We start from the raw sequence: 17,913 nt of genomic DNA, 5'->3' as shown, positions 1-17,913 counted from the left end.
TGCAGCAGGGAAGGCTCAGATTGGCTTTGAGGACCAATTTGTTCACTGAAAGGGTGGTCAGGCGTAGGAGCGGGCTGCCCAGGGCAGTCCCCATTGCTGGAGACATTTGAAGCATGGCAAGATGTGGTGTTTAGGGACCTGATTTGGGTGGGGGCTTGGCAGTGCTGGGGCAGCAGCTGGGCTCGATGGCCTTAGAAGGCTTTTGCAGCCTAAAGGATGCTATGGTTCTGGAAAGCCTCGACCCCTCTGGCTCCGACACAGCACCTGGATGCTGACGGAAGGAGGCTGGTCATGGAGCCTGGAGGTGCCTGTGCCACAGGGAGGGAGAGGACAAGGCAGTGTCACCTGCAGGGAGGGTCTCGTCCCCAGAGAGCGGCCAGTGACTCCATCCGTGCCCGGGGCTCTGGGTGCACCCTCGGGGTGGACACCTGCCCTCAGGTTTCCCTCTGGGCACCCGGGGAGGGAACCGGGTCCATCCGTGTGGCAGCTCCAGGGCCTGCAGGCTCTGGGGCCCTGCAGCCGTGCGCCCTGTCACAGGGCGGCAGGGACGTGACACTGCCCGGCCGCGCCGCTGGCCTGGGATCCTTGCTGCTTTCCTCCCGATCCCACATGGCTGTAGCAGCAATCTTGTGTCTTTTCTTTAAAAGTGTCCTTGGGAGAGTTCAAAGAGAGGGTAATTAGTTATGTCAAAGCCTACATATTTGACCTGTTGGCACTCAAGAGAAAAGACAAGAACCTGCTTTGCATCCTTGTGCCTGGAAGTCATTGTGACCCAGGGAAGTGAGGAAGGGGCTGGCCGAGGTCACTGAGGCTCTGAGATGGAGGTGAGTTTGCATTCCAGTTGATTGGAACGGAGGCTCATCAGAAGTTTCCTCGGCTATCCAAGGCACAGAGCCCTGGAGCCAGGTGAGCCTGAGCTGCTGCATGCTTGCTGTGAGCTTTGGGGTGAGGGTGCATCGTTGCAGGCCTGGGATGGATTGAAATGCGCTGAGGAAAGCGGAGGGAGGGAGGGAAATGCTCTGTTAACTTGTGCCAATTCTTCTGTCAGACTCATCACGGCGGGACAGCGTGCAGACTGAAAGTGTGAGAAGATGCGGAGGGGAACAGAGAATCTGATGGGAGCAGCGAACGAGCACGAGTGCACGAATTTTGCTTTTTGCTTGGATGTAAACTCAGGAGTTGAAAGGAATTTGGGAGTGAGAAGGGACATTTCAGAAGGAGAAGAAGAAAAAGAGGTTGTTGTTGTTGTTACAGTCCTGGCAAAATCTTTTGTTCCAGCTAATAAACGAAGTTAGTTTAAGAAATAAAAAGAAAAAAATGTAGTGTTTTTTTTTTACTTGACTATTATATTCATTGGTGGTATATGCTGTGTTGTTTTATTTCTTGGTGTTATTAACTCTGTGTAAATTGTTTTTTGAGTGAAGCTGACTTTCTGGATGGGTTGGTTTGTATTTGAGGCAGGATTAATTTCAATGGGATTCTTTCATAGATTTCTGATCGGTTTTACTGGGATTTTTGTTTTTTGTTTTTGTTTGTGTTTGCTGTCTGTATAAACATAGAGCTTTGGTAGGGCCAGCTGGGCTGCTGGAGTTTTGGGTGTGAATTTATGAGATGGCTTTTGTTAAATGCAGTTTTTAATTTTTGAAAGGTTTTTCAATGTAGTGGTTTTAAGGTGGTTTTTAAGAATTCATTGTATTGTTTTCTGTTGTTTGTAGTTGGTGTATGATAAGGGATGTGGTGTGACTTCTTGAACGCTATGGTTTTAGTGTTCCTAAGTTCTGATTTCTTTCTGGTTCGATAATTTTTTTTATTTTTTGGGACAGGGGCATTTATATGGTGGGTTTTTATAGGCAATACGTTTTTTAATTTAGGTAGTGATATTTTTTAGTATTTTAATAGTTTAGGTTTTTTATTTTCATGGTTTTAATTATTTTTTTTTAATTTTTTCAAGTAACTTTTCTAGATGATAGGTTATTATTTGTGCATTAGCATAAAGGTAGAGCTTTGGGGACTTTTTTTAGTACTGTTCAGGGTCAGTTGTACAGTTTTGAGTCTCGTGAGTTGGTTTGATTTAATTTTTACTGGGTGTTTGTTTTTATTAGCAGTTGTGTCATTTTCAAGGTGTATTTGAGTTTTTTGGGGTTTTTGAGATAGTGGTTTAGGAGGAAGTTTATGATGAGAATGTGCGGAGGTTTTGGGCTACTTTATAGTGGGATGTAAAATTTATTGACAGTTAGGTTTATTTGAGTTTTTATTAGGGTTCAATGACGTTGTGGGACGTTTGTTCCGTTAGTAATAGCAATGGGTTTTGTTTTGATGCACTGGGATGGGACGAGCGCGTGCTGGGTGCCGGTGCTGACAAAGGTACGGTATTGTTGTGGTTCTGGTGCGTGGGGTTAATGAACTTGTATGGTTTAATATAGAGATGAAAATAGAAATAAATATACATTTAAAAATACATATAACATTAGAGTGGTAGACATAAATATAGATAACAGATACATACATAAAACTGTAATACGTGGTATATAATTGTAACATCATATAGATAAATGATAGTCTATTATATATATATATATACACAAAGATATATAAATGTAGATAGTTAATATGAAAATATTTAAATGGAGTTAAATGGGGGGGTGTTACTAGGTTATAGGCTGGGGTTTTTAAATAAATGATAGAAATAAAATATCAATTCAGATATACAAATATATATACAAATACAAATCTCTAGAAATGTTTAATTTAAATAAATATAAGTAAAAGAAATCTATAATACAGAAAATACAGATCTATTATTATATTAGAAGGTATTCTCTCTAATATATATAATATCTATGAATAAAATAAATAAAAATATCCATATGAATATCATTATAATTTTGAAAAATAAATTTACTTCCTACATTTTAAATCTGGTTCAAATAAAGGGGTGTCCTTGCTTTTCATTTGGTTAGAGGCAGGAGTTTTATTTGAAATAATATAAGTAATATAGAAATGTGGATCTTAAGATAGAAATATTTAATAAATATATAAAGAGAAATTGCTAAAATATGAATATAAATTTATATATAAATATATGTAAGTAACATGAAGAGTTGTAGTGTAGAATGTAAATAACATTATACGGCAATGTAAATTATAAATGGGAATATAAATATAAAAATATGTAAATATAGCTTAAAAGAAAGGGAATGTTTTGGCTTTTATTTAAGTAGAGGCTGGGGTTTTATTTTGAATATTATAAGTGTTCCAGACGTAAAAATCTTGAGGCAGAAATATTTAATCAATATAAAAAATATGAATAAAAATATATAAAAATTCATAAATAACTACTCGCATCAGATGTAATATAGAATATAAATTTATTTTTAACTTGACATTGGTAAAGATAAATGTATAAGTAAGCAATAGACATTAATATACATTATAAATACAAATATGAATATAAAAATTGAATATAAGGATAAAATCTATTTAAATATTGTTTAAAAAAAGGGTTGGGGTTTTATTTATTCTTATTGTGTTTAGAGGCAGGGTTTTTATTTTAAATAATATGAATGTAGATATTATTGTCATATTTCTAAATATTGAGATATACAATCAAGATCTAAATATATATATAAACACAAAATCTAAAGAAATACAAATAATAGGAAGAGATGTAATGAAGAATACAAATAACAGCATACATAAGTGTACATTTTAAATGTAAATGTGAATATGAACCTGAAAACTAGAATTTTAAAAAATATTTAAATACAGTTGAGAAGAAAGGGGTTCTTTTTGGCTTTAATGTGGATGGAGGCAAAGGTTTTATTTTAAATAATGCAAGTGTTACAGAAGTAAAAATCGTAACAGAAATATATACTTACCATGTAAAAATACGTATAAAAATACACAAATAAATTTAAGTTTTAGGGATATATGCAATATGGAATAGAAATGTATTTATAAAAAGAAACGTATAAATGGACAGTGTACATCAATGTACATTGTAAATAGAAATGTGAATATTAATATGAAAAAATATTTTAAAAAATATTTAAATATTTTTTAAAAGAAATAATTGGGTTTTTTGTTTTTTGTGTTGTGTTTTGTTTTGTTTTGTCTTTTATCCTATTAGATTAGAGGCAGAAGTTAATTTTTCCTCTTCGCGGTTGTTTTGGGGCATTTATTTCAGAGCAGTTTTCGGCGGGGGCCGCCCCTGTTCTTTTTCGCTGCCTTCCCTGCCCGCATCCCCGAGGCGCGCTGCGCCCCCGGCTGGGGCGTGCGGCAGTGCTGCCGCCTTGTGGGCAGAGCGCGGTACTGCAGCCCTGCACCGAGAGGCCGCCACCTTGGGAGTGGCGCGTCGCGGATGTCGCGGACTTTTAATTGACCTTCTCAGCATGGCGGCGAAAAGGGCGGGGAAGTGGAGGACCGGGGTGGGTGTAACTGGACTGCCTGCACGAAATACCGACGTCATGGCGGCCCCGACGGATTTTTCTGTGGCGTTTCATGTGTACCTGACACACGGTGTGGGCTCAGCGGCACCGCGGGCGGGCGTATTTTGGCGGGTTTGTGCCAGGCATCTGGGTTAAACGCCTCGCTGTGCCGGGGTCCTCTGACGGCCTCCTTCCCGCCCTGAGGAAGCCGAGCCGGGCCGAATTGTTCCGAAGAGCCGAAGAGCCGAGGGTGGCCGAAAACAGCCGACTTGAACCGAAGAGCCCAGGGCGGCCCAAAATAGCCCAGTTTACACCAAGAGACCATGATAGCCGACTGGAACCGATAGCCGAGTGTAGCCGGCACTGGCCGCATTTAGACAATGTGCCCAATATGACCGAGTTTAGCCGAACCGTGCCGAGTTCGGCCGAAGAGCCGAACTGAAACGAGTTTAGACCAAGAGCCGAACCAAGCCGAATTCAGCCGAGTTTCATTCAACAGAACCGAACAACGCCGCAGCGCTGTGCCTGCAGTGCGCCTGTGCAGACGGCAGGGATCGCTGTGCCTGCAGTGCTCCGGGACAGACGGCAGGGGGCGCTGTATAAAGTAAGTAGAAAATATCAACTCTCTATAAGAAGGAATAAAAGCTCTATGTCACGTGCAGCAGTAGAAAATTTCAGGCTCCCAGGGAATAAATAGTTTTCTTTAAATCCTTTTCGTTTTGGAGTTTTTTTTTTTTACTCCCAGGTAGCCTGAAAGTTTCTACTGCTGCTTTTTTATTCTAAAGCTAGAAAGGTAAACCAAGATCAAAAATACAAGAAAGGGAAAGGGAAAGGCAAAGGAAAGGAAAGGAAGCGGGAGAGCAAGAGGGAAGGGAAGGGGTGAAAAACAGAGTGAAAAAAGAAAAAAGGGTTGGAGGGGAAAAGAGAGGGCATTCGGAAGGAGCGGTGCTGCCTCAGGTCCTTCCCCGCCCAGGGGTGAAGGTCCCGTTTGATGCCCGGGAGGGACTGCAGGTCCTGGTGGTGGGGGACGGAGCCGTGGCTGTCAGCCCGAGACTACAACTCCCGGCAGGCCCTGCTGCCGGCGCGGCGCGTGACGCAACGGCTGACGCGGCACATGAGTGGCTGGCGTGCCAGGCGGCCGCGCGGGGCTGTGCGCGGGCAGCTCCCGGCGCCTCTCCCGCGCGGGACGGCGACGCTGGACGGGCGAAGCCTCCGTCCGGCCGCCCGCACGGCGCCGAGCAGCGCGGAAGGAGCGTCCGCGGGGTTCCTCGGCCTCCCTCGGCGGTGCCGGGGGCGGGGGGCGGGGCGGTGCTTTGCTGCCGCGGGCCGGGAGCTGCAGGAGCCGCCCCGGGCGAGCGGCGCCGGGCGCTCCCGCGATCCCGGTGGGGCGGCTACCCTCGGGCTGGCGGAGGCGCAGCAGCCCCCGAGCTGCAGCCGTCTCCCTCGGGCTGCTGCCGGTGCTGCGGGCGGAGGCGGCTCCGCCGCGTGTTGGGCGTTGCGACCAGAGAGCGCTGCGATATCGCGTTAGTGCTCGTGGCTCTTTGTTCCATGAAAACGGATGGAGCAGCGCTGACCAGTAAACCCAGAGATGGCCAGGAGAATGCCCAGCGCAAGGAGCAGGCTGGCTGTATGCTTCGGATGGCACAGGTGCGGTGTGCAAACTCACCCCTTTCCGCCCCTGCCCTCCCGAGCCCCAGGGAAAATGTTTTCCAGCATTTTCGAGCTTCTGAAAGACAAAACTTGTGATTTGACACTAGCATCCAGAAAAGGTTTCTGTCTAGGTTAGCAAATGCCTAAATTGTTCTTGGTTACATCCCATGACCGGATTTAGGCAGTGAATTTATACTGCTTTTAGGATTTTCTTGTACAATGGTGAGAAAATAGGCAGGTCTGATAGTGGTTTCACTTTTTTACTACTTTACGTTCCGTAAGATTCTTTTATCCAAGCACTTGTTTTAAAAATCTACTGTAGGCGTTTATGGTTCACGTTTTTTTTCTTTGCAGCACCCGTGACTTCTATCAAAACTCAGTCTGTGAAATTTCTGGGGAAAACCCTTTTGTGTCCTGAAGGGTTCAAACTCTGTTGAGGATCCAGTTATCAGTTGCTCACCTGGATGGTTCCAGATCCCAAAGGTAACACTTTTACTCTTGCCCTGTAGTTTATATCTATTGCATTTTTGTTATTTTGCAAGATTTTTTGTCTTTGCAAAATATTGTTCTTTTCACTCTTTGGAGCCTCTCCGATTGTTCTTTGGCGTAGTACCACCCCTTAGGACACTTGGCTGCTGTCCTAAAGGAGATGGTCGCTAGAATTGTAAATTCTGGAGAGTTTGTAAGTCTTCTGTCCCCAAGGAGGTATCATGCTTTGTTTACTTTTGTTCTGTTGGTTAGGCGCTGCTTCTCATTGCAAGTATGAATTTCAAACTACCCTGTTCTTTTTTTAACTGTTTTCCTGGCTCTCTCCGTACGGCAGGGAAAGACTCTCGTATCCTTGTCTTCAGGCTCGGTGCTGTCCACGAAGATACGGAGACTAAAAAAATCATAAGAAGCAAAATATGACTGCAGGGAAAACAAGCTGGAGAGAACAAAAGGTGATATTGTTATCCTTACCCTGTGTTAGAAACATCCACTGTGCTTTGATGCTGGCAGCTGCCAGGGGCTTGTTAGCTCTTTTTAGGCAGGTGTAGGTGTTCAGTTGCAGGTTTTTTCTCTGGACAAGTCAGTTCAAACTTTGCTAAGCTTATATTTGCAGATTACTCTCTAGCACAGTCCAGCATGACATTTTTGAATGCTGTAAAAAAAACATGTTACTTGGAAATTGCTAATGATGAGAAGCTTTAGGGGAAAATAAGATTTCGGGGTTGGGAGACGTGAGAAGAATTTTGTGGGGATGTTAGACTGAAATAAAGCACACTGTAGGCTGGACTGGCACGCTGGCAGGTCCCCTATTAAACAGTAGTGCTGAGATTAGCCTGGGGGTTGCCCATTGTTTCTGTAGAAATCAGTGTTTTCCTGGTCTTCAGAAGTAAGCTGCTTTGAAAAGCTGGAAGGTGCAGCATGGTGACAATCCGTGTGCTCTGGATTAAAAGTAGATTTCAGAAGGGTCCTAGGCTTTTGTCTTTTCCTAGAAGTCGATGTAATCCTATTGAGGAGTTTTTAATTCTGTGCTGTCACGTCATCGATCAGGGCCCTGTCGTACTAATCATCATACAGATACAAACCAAAAAATTGGACCCTGTCCCAACCACTTAGAGCCCAGAACACGATTTCCTCGGGCTGCCATTTGCGTGCCATCGGCACTCACCACGGAAGCGAGCTGGGGATTGTTGCAGCTGCTGGGAACAAACCGCTCTTCGTCCCACAGGAATGGAATTGGGACGACGCCTCGGCCAGCCCCTCTCTGCCATCGTCTCCTGAATCTGCAGCAGAGCAGTTCCGGTCCATCCGGGCACGTGTAATCCAGTTCCCGATGATCTGAGCGCACGGAGCAGCACTCCGCTGCTGTGGGGGGCTCAGGGAAGGCAGAGTGTGCATTGTCATCTTCCTGAACCTACAGACGAATCCAAGTGAGAAGCCACAGGGTGGAAATCAGTCGCATATATGCTAAACAAAACTTGCAGGTTTTTTTTAAGAATTGTTTCTGCTTGTTCTTTGTTGTGCTTCAGCGCTTTGAAAACCTCTCTTTAAAATCAGTTCAATTCATCAGTTGAACCTTTGTTTGCAGACCCTCAGTGAACAGAATTTGTTGCAGACTCAGTGCACGCTGTGCCGGCCTCCCGGGAGTGTGAGGAGCTCACGTGTGCTACTTTTTCCTTTAGGACGCTCTGAGGTATTTATTCCTTTTGGGATACATGATGAGAATTGCCAAGAGAGGTAGTTACAAGGTATGACATGGGGAAAAAGCCTGTGTGGTTGGAACGTTGTTGCTGTCAAAAGTTAATTTTTCCTTCTTTCTTAGCCAGTAGTTAGCTTTTTGCTTAATTTTTGTGGTATCATTATTTTATTGTTTAAAAAATGGCTTCAAAATCACTTTGGTGGTTGGTGTTGGCCACCAGTACCTTGTTCAGATTTGCCTATTTGCTTGTAGCTAAAATGTTCGCATCCTGTTTATCATTCTATTTAAGAAACTGCTGCCCAGCCAACTAATAACTGAATACCCATCTGTCTGGGACACGGGGAGAGGATTTAGGTAATGTCTTTGTTTCCAGGAAAAGGTTCCAGTGTAGTTTCTAAATAGAGGAGAAGGGGATGAAGACGCGGGGCTCTGATGCCATTGGGGCACCCCAAGGACCCCAGGAGAGGGAGCCCCGCTGCAGTGCAGGAGCAGGTATGTTCTCATGTAATATTGAACAAATTATAAATATAAAGATGACAATTATAAGCATGAAAATATTTTTTAAAATAGTTAAACAAAGTGGGTTTTTTCATTTGTCAATAGGCAGTGTTTTGATTGTAAAAATTATAACTACAAATAATATAAAGGGAGAAATCTAAGTATAGAAATATAAATATATACAGATATATATAAAATTTAAACCTATAAGAAAAAATTAGTTGTAGCAGTAGATGTGATACCTAATATAAATAATAATTTAAATACTTTCCTAGAATTTTCTATATATTATATATAATTATGAATATAATGCATCAAAAGAAACGATGAATATAAATGTGAATCTAATTATACAAAAGTATAAAAATATTTCAATATCGTTCAAAAGAAGGCTTTTTTGTGTTTATTTGGTTAGAGACGGAGGTTTTATTTGGAATAACAGAAGTAGAAATCTAAATATAGAAATATACAGTCAATAAAGAAAGGTATTTATAAGAACACGAGTGAACGACGCCGCCTTCGGCCGAATGGAACGAGCTCAGCCGAACCAAGGCGAGACCGGCCGAACCTGACGGGCTCGAGCGAACCGAGGCCAGGCTTGCGAGGCTGCCTGAACGGAGCCGAGCTCAGCCGAACCGAGCCCGCCGCTCTCGTGCGCGCTAATTAGCGCGAGTGCGGTCACAGCCCAATGAGCTCCTGTGCCACCCCGCGCTCCCGGTCGTGTCGGTGCGATGGCCGGGCCGCCCGCAGGACGCGGCAGCAGGAGAGCCCTGAGCCGGGCGAGTTTAACGTGAGGCGGCGCCGCTTGCCCGCCGTCGGGGAGGCGAGCCGAGCCGAGCTCAGCCGAACGCGCAGAGAGCGGCTCCGAGTTGGGCCGAAGCGCGCCGAAGGGACGAATGCAGCCGAATGCGGCCGCCAATAGGCGAGTTTAACCGACAATAGCTGAGTTTAGCTGAAGAGCCGACTGGAGCCGAGTGACTCCGGAGCGAGCCGAGCTCCCCCGAGCGCAGCCTCCCGGGCAGGGCGAGGCGCCGGGCCGGGCTCGGGGTGCAGCCGGGGCTCTGTGAGGCTTCCCCGCCTGTCCCTCTCTCTCGCCCTCCTTCCTTCTCCCCGTATTCGCCTTCTCTCGCTCCCTTTCCCCCATTCCCTCTCCCCCCACAAGCCCGGCTCCTTCCTGTCCAGCCCCTTCCCCCCTGCTCCCTTTCTGTTTCCCGTTTCTGCCTCCCCTGTCCACCCTCCCTCTACCCCCCTCGCGGGCTTTCGCTTCCCGTCCCGCTTCCCTGCACAGCCCGCCCTCCCTCGCCGCCCTTTGTCATGCCCTGCTCTCGCTCCTCTCTTCCGGTGCCCGCTTTCCTTCTTTGCCGCGCAGCCGCGGGGCTCGGGGTGCCGGAGAATGAAGGCCCGAGGGTATGGGGATTCATCAGTGGTGCTGTTAACACAGTCAGAATGGCTCAGTGACTCTGTGCCAGGCTAGTGTGGCCTCAAAGGCTGCCCCTGCTGCTGGCAGAGTGTGTGAAGCGTCTGCTGAGCGGGCAGCGGCATCCCCCCGAACACCTTCTCACAGCAGGGACGGAGATGGAGCCAGCCCAGTGCGTGGAAATGGATCTCTCCAGCTGAACGCTCAGGTGAAGCGAGCAGAGAGCGTGCCCAGCATGAACCAGGTGAGCTGCATATCTCCAGGGTAATGATTCTTGCACCTTTAGAGCCACAGTGTCGCTGAGCTTTTTTTTTCCCCAGGCTTTCCATCACCTCTCAAAGAGACGAATGCTCCCCTTGGAGGCTGCTGTGCCCTGGGGAGCCTGGCAGGTGGCCCCGTTGGTGAGAGGAGGGCAGCTGCAGGCAGGCAGCTCCCAGGAAAACACGGGAGTTTCAGTGGTTTCTGATGCCTGAGGAACGGGGAGATGGCGTGAGCTGAGCAGGAGTTAAGCACGGTCGTACAGAGGCCTGGCTGTTATGATTTAAGATTGCTTATTGAATATCTGTAGTTTCTATAGATATTTGTATATCTGTCCAAGTAGGATATAGAGCCTTGTGCAGGAGAAAAAGAACTCTTGATGTAAGATATGACCTGGGGGAGGCATCATGCCAGGCTATCCCTTCCAGATTTGGACGGCTTCAGTGTCTTGTGTGGCATGATGGGAAGTTTTGAAAATTAAGATTTCCTCTTTGGTGCGGGTCAGATGGGTGACGCCTGGCAGCTCGTGCACTGCCACTGTGCTAACCTGTGTGCCTCTCCTTCCCTCCCTGCTCCACAGGCAGAACAACACGGGAGCAGCAGGGAGAGCTGGCTTTGTCCTGGAGGATCCAGGAGCTCGCGGTGGATATCTGAGCCTGCAGCTCCAGGCTGCCGCAGGACGCAAGGGCTGCACACACCCAGAGCGTACAGGTACTGTCACAAACGTGGGCTGTCGTGGCTGAGCCCTCAGGAGCTGGCGGTGCCAGCTGGGAGAAGAACAGTAACTTCCAGCCTTTTCTTTTGTCTGCGTTTCCCCTGTTCAGTCAGTCTGATTACTTCTGGGCATTTGCCCAGCAGGGTGTGAAATGCTTCAGGGGCTAAAGGGGGAAAAAAAGGGAAACACAAACTATAATCCAAACCTCAGGAGGGAGAAGACATCTGTCAGGACAAACTCTTAAGAGAAATGGGATGAAGAATACTTGTTTACTCAGTCTTTGGTATCTGTAGCTAGTTCAAAGAGGTCTCCCAGTCCTTCCCATTAGCAGAGCAAAGGAAGAGCAGCAAAGCCCTCAGGCTAAGCCATTAAAAGCAGCAGCAGCAGCAGCAGCAGCAGCTTTGTGTGCTGGAGTGTGGCAGGCATTCCTAGGTTTGCTTTTTGGTTTTGCATCTAGCACTGGTAGAGGAAAGTTCTTTGCAAGGTGATAGTTCCAGCCTTGTATTGAAATGTGAGCAAAGAGGAACTTTCTCAGTTGGATTGGGGTTTATTCACAGCACTTGTAAACAGAGTTAACATTCAGATAACATGTGCAGGGAGTGTGTGCTGTGGGTTAGCACAAGTGACAAAGGAAGTGGGACAGGGACAGGGCACTTTTCCCTTCAAGGTACTGTCTTTCTCTGGAAGAATGATGTGAGAGCAGAAAAGTTGCAATGGCATTGCAGTTCCCTGCACAGAATATACCCAGGGAGGTGAAGCACAGCCCAGTGGTGCCATTCACCTGCGCCCCAACGGGGAGCATCAGTGAAGTGAGGAGGACTGAGGAGCTCTCCCCTTGAGCAATCACAACAGTCATGTCAACGAGTGTCACCCTTTTCCAGACCACTGGCATGTGCTTGGGGACAATAACCTGTGTTTTTTACAGCCAGGTCTTCTGAGCCGCTGCTCACTGCTCACAGTGAAAAGAAACTTGTCTACAGGCACTCTGCAAAATTGCCACCTCAGATGCCACTGAAGCACAGCTTTGGCTTTCAGGCATCTCCCCTGCAAGCTGTCCCTTGTGGCGTTTCCGCACTGGATTCATTGTAAATTCATTCCTCCCGTTTTTTATTTGTAATTTCCAAAGAATATCAGTCGAATTTTACAGCCTCTTCAGGGCTCCCCAAGCTTCATACCACACCTAAATGCTCGTTTTCACTGCCTGAAGGGCTTCTCTCACCTGAGTGATTCTATGAATTTGGCCTGTACTTCAGCTTAAGGGGAAAGCTGTACATTGATTGCATTTTGGAGAAAAAGATTTGACCGTCCAGCTGTAAATTTATCTTGTGTTTTGCCTTCCAGGTTCGCTCGTATTGTAATTTGCAAATGGCACGGCAAATGCCACGAGAGCAGCTGGTGAAGGTGGCTCTGAAGCAATGACAAGAATGTGCTGCGAAGTTGGGTCCAGCAGTCCAGCTTCCCGACAGGGTAGGGCAGGCACAACTTTTGATAAAGCATCAAACGCTGTAGTTTTTATTCTTGGTGTTTGTCTGTGCTCCCATTCTGATCACCCCTTGAAGTATTATTTTTCAAAATGATATCTAGGAGAGAAATCATGTTTATTCAGGGGGAGCCATAATTTTCATCTGTTCCAAATGCACCAGGTGTGTTTTAAGGCCTGCACACACAGCAAGAGCCGCAGAGCTTGTTGTGCAGTTTCCTGCAGCACTGATTTATTCTGTATTCCAGTAACCATGCCCTGGGCTGCCAGCCAGGCTCAATGCCAGGAGCGGGAGGAGCAGACCCGAGAGGTGCTTTGGGTGGAGCCCAGCCAGGTTTCAGGCAGCCCGCAGAGTCTGCCCTTGCAGTCCACACCGGTCTGCTGTTGCCATCTGCTGGAAAAATCCCTAATGGATATTTCCAAAGGTGGGGAGGAGCATCCGCTCCTGTCACGGACCTGCTGGGGGCTCTTTGCCCTCTGGCTCCGTGCGCTCTGCCCAAGAACAGCGTGTGCAGCAGGCTGTCACCGCTCTCTGCAGGGTGAAGCACCTTCAGCCAAGGTCAGTGCAAGAGCAAAACAATCCTGCCAGCAAAGCCTGCTACTAGAGAGGCAAACAATGATCCTTCCAAAGGAATTCATCCTTCTTCTCCCTTACAACTCTCCTGTGTCATCACACCACAGAATGGTTTGGGGTGGAAGAGATCTTGAAAACGACCTAGTTCCACCCCTGTCCTGGGCAGGCTCACCTTCCTCTGGGCCAGGGTGCTGTGCTGCCGCAGATCAGGTGGCAGATCTGTGGAAATTGTAATGATATTATTAAGGCGTGTCTCTCAGTGCCTTGCCATTCGTGAATCCCGAGGCTTCGCTTGTTCTAGTTTAGCTTTCTGATGTGGAGGAGCAGAACTGCCAACTGATATGGATTTTGGTGCTCTCTGTGGAATGACGTCCTGTAAAATTTCTGTCCCAGGAATGCTGTCACAATGGCTCTGCTCCATAAAGAATGACACGGCCTGACTGTCAGCAATTTTTGCTTCTGCAATAGTCTAAAAACGCTAAAATTTGAACACTGCTTATTATTTCAAAAGAGAATATTTTAAAACTGGAAGTGATAGCTGAAATTACGCCTGAAAGGTAGCAAGAGCAAATACATAGAATATTTCTCCCTGTTTGTAGATATACTTTTCATTCAAAATTATGCTGATGGGGATATGCTTTTATGTATTTAGTGACTTTACAGATTTATTCCCCGAGTTTTTTGAGTTCATAGAATCATGGAATAATTCAGGTTGGAAGGGGCTCTAAAGATCACCTCGTTCCAAGCCTGCTGCCGTGGGCAGGGACACGGTTCCATGGATCAGGTTGCTCTGAGCCTGATCCCAGAGCACCAATGAGCCTTGGAACACTTCCAGGGATGGGGCAGCCCCAGCATGTGTGAGCAACCTGTGCCAGCCAGGTGCCAGAGGAGGAAGAAAGCCCTTCCCAGCTGGAGCAGAGGCTGCTGCAGCTTGGCGCAGCCTCGTGTCACCGAGCGTGTGAGACAGAAGGGCCCTTCCCGTGGAGGGAGAACGGCACTGAAAGATCTTTTTTGGGAGGAGCGGAGCAATGGAACGCCAAAGCAGCCTTCAGTTCTTGCAGCAGAGTTGGGAACAACTGGAAGCAGGAGCAGAGCTGGCCTGGTGCCTGGCAGCTCTGCAGGCAGTGGGGATGGAGAAGGTGCAGTTGTCTGTCTTCTTGGCTGAGTCTTGAAAAATGAGGCACTTTCCTGTAGTTCCTTTTCAAGCATTACGTGGCAGTTGCCCCTAGAAGTCCAAAGGCAGCTGTTTTCTTAGCAGGAGGAAGTCAGGAAGAGGCAAAGCAGGCAAAGACATCAGATAAGTCTGGGTAAAAATCTTGGCTAACCTGTTTTTTCCCCCTCCTCCAAACAGGCAATTCTGAAGCGCTGAGCAGAGATCTGCCCCCGGGAGGCAGAGCAGAGCCGATCTGTGAGAGCTGACACGGGAGCTGTGGTGAGGACAGCTGCTCCCCTGCCTCGGTGTGGGACCTGCTGAGCTGCCTTTCCTGTGCTGGGAGTGTTTCTCCTCTCATGCAGGCAAGCCAGAGAGCTCCGGGGAAGGAGCAGGTAAGGTTGAAGTGCCGAGATCTCCCCGGTAAGAAGTGACGTGACAAAAGGAAATGGCCTCAAGTTGCAGCAGGGAAGGCTCAGATTGGCTTTGAGGACCAATTTGTTCACTGAAAGGGTGGTCAGGCGTAGGAGCGGGCTGCCCAGGGCAGTCCCCATTGCTGGAGACATTTGAAGCATGGCAAGATGTGGTGTTTAGGGACCTGATTTGGGTGGGGGCTTGGCAGTGCTGGGGCAGCAGCTGGGCTCGATGGCCTTAGAAGGCTTTTGCAGCCTAAAGGATGCCATGGTTCTGGAAAGCCTCGACCCCTCTGGCTCCGACACAGCACCTGGATGCTGACGGAAGGAGGCTGGTCATGGAGCCTGGAGGTGCCTGTGCCACAGGGAGGGAGAGGACAAGGCAGTGTCACCTGCAGGGAGGGTCTCGTCCCCAGAGAGCGGCCAGTGACTCCATCCGTGCCCGGGGCTCTGGGTGCACCCTCGGGGTGGACACCTGCCCTCAGGTTTCCCTCTGGGCACCCGGGGAGGGAACCGGGTCCATCCGTGCGGCAGCTCCAGGGCCTGCAGGCTCTGGGGCCCTGCAGCCGTGCGCCCTGTCACAGGGCGGCAGGGACGTGACACTGCCCGGCCGCGCCGCTGACCTGGGATCCTTGCTGCTTTCCTCCCGATCCCACATGGCTGTAGCAGCAATCTTGTGTCTTTTCTTTAAAAGTGTCCTTGGGAGAGTTTAAAGAGATGGTAATTAGTTATGTCAAAGCCTACAGATTTGACCTGTTGGCACTCAAGAGAAAAGACAAGAACCTGCTTGGCATCCTTGTGCCTGGAAGTCATTGTGACCCAGGGAAGTGAGGAAGGGGCTGGCCGAGGTCACTGAGGCTCTGAGATGGAGGTGAGTTTGCATTCCAGTTGATTGGAACGGAGGCTCATCAGAAGTTTCCTCGGCTATCCAAGGCACAGAGCCCTGGAGCCAGGTGAGCCTGAGCTGCTGCACGCTTGCTGTGAGCTTTGGGGTGAGGGTGCATCGTTGCAGGCCTGGGATGGATTGAAATGCGCTAAGGAAAGCGGAGGGAGGGAGGGAAATGCTCTGTTAACTTGTGCCAATTCTTCTGTCAGACTCATCACGGCGGGACAGCGTGAAGACTGAAAGTGTGAGAAGATGTGGAGGGGAACAGAGAATCTGATGGGAGCAGCGAACGAGCATGAGTGCAGGAGTTTTGCTTTTTGCTTGGATGTAAACTCAGGGGTTGAAAGGAATTTGGGAGTGAGAAGGGACATTTCAGAAGGAGAAGAAGAAAAAGAGGTTGTTGTTGTTGTTACAGTCCTGGCAAAATCTTTTGTTCCAGCTAATAAAAGAAGTTAGTTTAAGAAATAAAAAGAAAAAAATGTAGTGTTTTTTTTTTACTTGACTATTATATTCATTGGTGGTATATGGTGTGTTGTTTTATTTCTTGGTATTATTAACTCTGTGTAAATTGTTTTTTGAGTGAAGCTGACTTTCTGGATGGGTTGGTTTGTATTTGAGGCAGGATTAATTTCAATGGGATTCTTTCATAGATTTCTGATCGGTTTTACTGGGATTTTTGTTTTTTGTTTTTGTTTGTGTTTGCTGTATGTATAAACATAGAGCTTTGGTAGGGCCAGCTGGGCTGCTGGAGTTTTGGGTGTGAATTTATGAGATGGCTTTTGTTAAATGCAGTTTTTAATTTTTGAAAGGTTTTTCAATGTAGTGGTTTTAAGGTGGTTTTTAAGAATTCATTGTATTGTTTTCTGTTGTTTGTAGTTGGTGTATGATAAGGGATGTGGTGTGACTTCTTGAACGCTATGGTTTTAGTGTTCCTAAGTTCTGATTTCTTTCTGGTTCGATAATTTTTTTTATTTTTTGGGACAGGGGCATTTATATGGTGGGTTTTTATAGGCAATACGTTTTTTAATTTAGGTAGTGATATTTTTTATTTTCATGGTTTTAATTATTTTTTTTAATTTTTTCAAATAACTTTTCTAGATGATAGGTTATTATTTGTGCATTAGCATAAAGGTAGAGCTTTGGGGACTTTTTTTAGTACTGTTTAGGGTCAGTTGTACAGTTTTGAGTCTCGTGAGTTGGTTTGATTTAATTTTTACTGGGTGTTTGTTTTTATTAGCAGTTGTGTCATTTTCAAGGTGTATTTGAGTTTTTTGGGGTTTTTGAGATAGTGGTTTAGGAGGAAGTTTATGATGAGAATGTGCGGAGGTTTTGGGCTACTTTATAGTGGGATGTAAAATTTATTGACAGTTAGGTTTATTTGAGTTTTTATTAGGGTTCAATGACATTGTGGGACGTTTGTTCCGTTAGTAATAGCAGTGGGTTTTTTTTTGATGCGCTGCGATGGGACGAGCGTGTGCTGCGTGCCGGTGCTGACAAAGGTACGGTATTGTTGTGGTTCTGGTGCGTGGGGTTAATGAACTTGTATGGTTTAATATAGAGATGAAAATAGAAATAAATATAAATTTAAAAATAAATATAACATTAGAGTGGTAGACATAAGTATAGATAACAGATACATACATAAAACTGTAATACGTGGTATATAATTGTAACATCATATAGATAAATGATAGTCTATTATATATATATATATACACAAAGATATATAAATATAGATAGTTAATATGAAAATATTTAAATGGAGTTAAAATAAATGGGGGGGTTTTATTAGGTTATAGGCTGGGGTTTTTAAGTAAATGATAGAAATAAAATATCAATTCAGATATACAAATATATATACAAATACAAATCTCTAGAAATATTTAATTTAAATAAATATAAGTAAAAGAAATCTATAATACAGAAAATACATATCTATTATATTAGAAGGTATTCTCTCTAATATATATAATATCTACGAATATAATAAATAAAAATATCCATATGAATATCATTATAATTTTGAAAAATAAATTTACCTCCTACATTTTAAATCTGGTTCACATAAAGGGGTGTCCTTGGTTTTTATTTGGTTAGAGGCAGGAGTTTTCTTTGAAATAATGTAAGTAATATAGAAATGTGGATCTTAAGATAGAAATATATAATAAATGTATAAAGAGAAATCGCTAAAGTATTAATACAAATTTATATATAAATATATGGAAGTAATATGAAGAGTTGTAGTATACAATATAAATAA

The 17,913-nt window shown here is 45.8% G+C and overlaps 1 long non-coding RNA gene across 1 annotated transcript; it reads left to right on the top strand.

The window, feature by feature from the left end:
* Positions 1–6,446: 6,446 nt before the first annotated feature.
* Positions 6,447–16,086, top strand: LOC128947960 (uncharacterized). Its single transcript, XR_008484069.1, has 3 exons — positions 6,447–6,560; positions 6,901–7,018; positions 15,863–16,086. It is a non-coding gene; the product is annotated as an uncharacterized LOC128947960 (long non-coding RNA).
* The last annotated feature ends 1,827 nt before the right edge of the window (positions 16,087–17,913 follow it).

Source organism: Melozone crissalis, unplaced genomic scaffold (genome assembly GCF_028551555.1).
Source record: "Melozone crissalis strain CALT ecotype California unplaced genomic scaffold, PUWL_Pcris_2 ptg000111l_1, whole genome shotgun sequence".
Lineage (NCBI taxonomy): Eukaryota > Metazoa > Chordata > Aves > Passeriformes > Passerellidae > Melozone > Melozone crissalis.
The sequence above is the reverse complement of the archived record's forward strand: the minus strand, read 5'-3'. Positions and strand labels throughout refer to the sequence as shown.